Source organism: Myotis brandtii, unplaced genomic scaffold (assembly GCF_000412655.1).
Source record: "Myotis brandtii unplaced genomic scaffold, ASM41265v1 scaffold33, whole genome shotgun sequence".
NCBI classification, from domain to species: domain Eukaryota; kingdom Metazoa; phylum Chordata; class Mammalia; order Chiroptera; family Vespertilionidae; genus Myotis; species Myotis brandtii.
The window spans coordinates 2,442,922-2,447,728 of record NW_005362713.1 but is presented as its reverse complement, the minus strand read 5'-3'; the positions used below and the strand labels follow the sequence as shown (position 1 = coordinate 2,447,728).

General features: G+C 41.0%; 1 protein-coding gene across 3 annotated transcripts in view; it reads right to left on the bottom strand.

Annotated features, from left to right (window-relative positions):
- BMPR1A (bone morphogenetic protein receptor, type IA) overlaps positions 1 to 4,177 on the bottom strand; it is a 93,830-nt gene extending 89,653 nt beyond the window's left edge. For all 3 annotated transcript variants that reach the window (XM_005871129.2, XM_014543643.1, XM_014543642.1), the window contains exon 1: positions 4,062 to 4,177. The gene's annotated coding sequence lies outside the window, so the exon portion shown is untranslated. The remainder of the gene's footprint in view (positions 1 to 4,061) is intronic.
- Between the last annotated feature and the right edge of the window lie 630 nt (positions 4,178 to 4,807).

The window sequence follows — 4,807 nt, the reverse complement described above, 5'->3', positions numbered from 1 at the left end:
TGTTGTGGTCAATTTGCATGTTTCTTTTTTATTAGATTAGACTAGACTAGAGGCCTGGTGCACAGAATTTGTGCACTGGAGCGGCGGGGGGGGGGGGGGGATCCCTCCATTCCGGGACCACTGCTCTGCTCGCCAGCCATGAGCCTGGCTTCTGGGTGAGCAGCACTCTCTCTGTGGGAGCGCACTGACCACCAGGGGGCAGCTCCTGCATTAAGCGTCTGCCTCCTGGTGGTCAGTGTGCATCATAGTGACCGGCTGTTCTGCTGTTCCGTCGATTTGCATATTAGGGTTTTATTATATAGGATTACCACTCTGGTAAATTCGAATTACCTCATGCCTATCTACTGCTATAGTTATCTGAGCTCCCCAACTCTTCACTCCACATCTCTAATGATGTATGTTCATACCTCACTGCTACAGTAAGTTGCCCAAAATGTAATTTTCTCTAAGTCATACTTCCTACCCTTACCAAGACTTCTACCACATGCCTACAGAAGTATTAGTTTTCTATTAATCAGCTTTTCCAGAAATATCTTTTAATTCTTTCTTTACCTATCCAAATTCTACTGATTTTTCAAAGCCCAGCTCAAACAACCCCTCTAATTTCTACTTCTACTTCTCAGAGCTATAGAACCCTGACTAGAAAGTAATAATTTACTCCTTTGGCATTCATCGCTTTTATCTGGCAATGTTGGTTATCATTACTCATATTACATATATATACACACACTTTAATGATATGACTATAAACAGAGGATGGGACCATGTTCTTTTTTTCTGATTTTGTCTTTCTGACTTTCTGTTACTGTTTAACAGGAACAAAAAAAAGTAATATCTTGTAGAATAAAAATAAGTGCCTTAAATTAGAAGGAACATATTCTTACAGTCAAAGGAATTGAGATCAGAAGGAACCTTAGGGATGAACTGGCACTTGAGATTGATTTTTAAAAGTTATAGGTCTCCACAGCAGAGAAAAAGAGGAGAAGCATGCCAGGAAAAAAAATAACATGAATAGAAAGGAGAGAAAACATAGGACAATTTCAAATCATTGGCTGAAGTGCTTTGTACATATAAGGGTAGACAAGAAGAAAATTAAACATCTGTTCAATAAGCAATGCTAAAGATTTTCATAATTTTAGGTATGTTGATCTTAATCAAGAGCCTCATTATTTTTTGCTTAAAACAATTAAGAGTATCATAATCATATCCCTGCTTTGGGCATCTTCCCCTTCCAAACTATCATTCATATCACTGCCAGATTAATTTTGATGAAATATAATTATAATCCAAAACACCTGTTAAAAATTTTCAAAGATGGCCAACTACTCAAAAAATAAAACCTAAACTCCTAACCATGGCATTCAAAGTTATTCACAATCAACATCTTTCCAGCCTTGTACATCAAACCCTCTCTTATATAATGAATTCAACAAAATGTTTTCTTCTGTCTTTTATATATTCCACACATTTCAAACTTCCCCTGCTTATGTTGGGCTCTGTGCATGAAATTCCCTTGCCTCCCAGAAATCTTCTACTCAGTGGTCAAGATTCTACTCAAACGCCACTTCCTCCTTGCAGCTCCCCACTTCTCCCCCCGATAGTTTCTCCTCTAATATTGGTGGAGCCTTTCTATGTGATGCCACTACACTTTCCAATTTCATACAGCACTTTCCAAACTGCACTAGAATGAACTGCTTGCATACTCATCTCTAAACATATTCTTTGAGGCCCTGGCTAAGGAGCTCAGTTGGTTAGAGCAGCGGTCGCCAACTTTTCGGACCTCACGGACTACTAGCAGACCACTGGTTGGCGACCACTGCTCCAAAGGTTTCCTTAAACCAGCGGTTGCCAACCTTTCGGACCTCACGAACCACCAGTGGTCCACGGACTACCGGTTGGCGACCGCCAAGGTTGCAGGTTCAATCGCTGGTCAGGGCACATACAAGAATCAACCAAGAATGAATGCATAGTAAGTGGAACAACAAATCGGTGCTCTCTCTGTCTCTCTCTCAAAATAAATAAAAGCATATCCTTAGCTCTGGCCGGTTTTGCTCATTGGTTAGAGTGTCAGGCCGAAGGGTCACGGGTTCGATTCCCAGTCAAGGGCACATACCTTGGTTGCAGGCTTGGTCCCTGGCCCCGGTCAGGGTGAATGTGGGAGGCAACCAATCAATGTGTCTCTTTCATATTGATGTTTCCTCTCTCTTTCCCTCTCTATTTCTCTCCCCCTCCTTGCCTCCCTCCCTTCTACTCTCTCTAAAAATCAATGGGAAATTATCCTCAGGTGATGATTTTTTTTTAACGTGTATGTCTTATTTTTTAAAATGTAGATCCCTGAAGAATTCAAACCTTTACCTGATAATTTGAGTCTCAAAATGAATTTGAAAATAATGAATATGATTTCTCTGTACATATTCTTTTAGAATGATTTCTTTCTCTTATCCCTGGTCTTATTACAGTTCCTACTTCTTTAAATTAAATACATTCTATCTCCAAAGATCTAATATTCTAAGATAATTTTATCCTAAAATCTAAATGTCTGAATGTTTCAGAAAACATTCATTTTAACATAATCTTCCATTCTGAACTCTGCTTAGTCATCTTTAGCGGGAATCTATACATATAAAAGGCTAAGTGACCAACCGTTCACCTGTCCGACCGACCGATACATATGACGTGCAATGACAATTTAAAAATAAACGTTGACTCGCGCATGCGCGATATATATAAATCTCTCGCTGTTGCCAATCACGCACATGTTTTAATTTTATAATACTCTAAAAGCCTGGCACACAAAATTCATGCATGGGTATGGTCCCCAGGCCTGGTCTGCGATCAGAGCCATCTTCCCTGGCTGCCCATAGGCAGCCCCAACCCCTGCTGCAACCCCACCCCCAGATCCCCATTTTCCATTGGGTGATGGGAGCCTGCTGGCTGGGGGGAGTAACCAAGAGTTCAGCCATTTCCGCCTGCTCGCTGGACCTGCCCCTGCTGCGGGTTGCCCTCTGTGTGGGGGGGCAACTGGTGAGGTGGGGGCCTTGGCCTGGCACCACCTGCATCCCCCGCCATCCACCCCTGGTTCCGTTTGCCATCAGGCGATAGGAGCCTGCTGGCTAAGAAAAAGGACCAAGAGGTAGTCAGTGTGCCTCGTAGTGACTGGTTGAACGGTTGTTCTGGTCATTCTGCCATTAGGGTCAATTTGCATATTACCGTTTTATTATATAGGATGTTATATATACTATTTTGACATGTAATTTTTTGCAGTAATGTAATAACCACATGAATCTTTTTTCTAATTAATTTCCTTTCAATGTGCACGAATTTGTGCAATGGACCACTAGTCTATACTAATAATAGAGGAATATGCAATTTGTCTAGGATGCTGTCACATAACGACCAATCAGGACGGGGGCGGGGGCAGGGGCAGGGTTGCAGTGGAGAGTTCTCAGCAGGCCTGCGCCGGGGGTCCGAAGGGCACGGAGAGGAAGGGAGAGCAGATAGGCAGTTAGGGTGATCAGACCAGGAGGGGAGAGCAAGGCAATTAGTAGGGGGATCAGGCCAGGAGGGGAGAGCAGATAGGCAGTTGGGGCGATCAGGCCTGGAGGGGAGAGCAGATAGGCAGTTAGGGGAATCAGGCCAGGAGGGGAGAGCAGTTAGGGCCATCAGGCTGGCAGGCAGGTGAGCGGTTAGGAGCCAGTGGTTCCGGATTGTGAGAGGGATCCTCAGATTGGAGAGGGTGCAGGCCGAGCTAAGGTACCCCCTCCCCGCAATGCACAAATTTCGTGCACCAGGGATCTAGTATATAATTATATACATAATTTAGTGCTTATTTTCTACAGTTAAAGAAAGTGTTATTAGTAATAAATGAATAGTTTTTATTCCTGAAGAGGTTCAACATTATTAGGAGAGGAAAATATATTACAACTACTTATGATTCATAAGGAAGGTGATTAAAGAAACTGAGTTAAAGGTATAGCAGTGATTTAGAACTATTTTCAATTGTTAAAAAATGATTAAGTTTCACATTATTCTAATTATTTTCTTAAAAGTCTTTTCCTTACCTCAGAGATGTACTAGAGATAAAACTGTGCTTTCAATTTTCTCCAAGCAGCTTTGACCTATGCTTCCATCTCATGAATTCCAAGACAGTATTAAACTGATGCATATTTTCATAAATCTGTTTAGGAAAAAAGAACTTATTTCAGATTGAAAAAAACTTTTATTTGTCAAAACGACACACATAGAAACAATACTAAAAATTCATCATGTGTAAAACTATATACTTTCGATGTAAATTCAATGAAAAGTTTGACAGTATTTTAGAAACTTATCGCTTTACCATTTCCCAACCTCTACCCAAAGAAGTGTCCTATTTTGAGTATTTTTATCTTTAAATAGACCCTGGCCAGATGGTTGGAGCGTTGTTCGGTACACCAAAAGGTCTTGGGTTCGATCCCTGGCGGGCGAGAACATGAGGCAACCGATAAATGCTTCTCTCACATCAATGTTTCTCATTCTCTCTCTTCTCCCCTGCTCTCTAAAATCAATAAAAATATATCCTTGAGTGAGGATTTAAAAGAACCATGTGTATTTAAAACAAAAAAAGTAATAGTTCTATGGAAAAAATTACTCACATGTAAAATTTCTGAAGTGGCTCAGGCCTTTGAAAAAAAAATCATCTCAAATTGAAAAAACAGAAACAGCTAGAAGCAGCACCAACATTTATAATTCTACAACATTCAGAATCCTCCCTAGACAAAAATATATTTGAACACCTAGCTAGTACCCCTATTTTTTCACTTTTTTT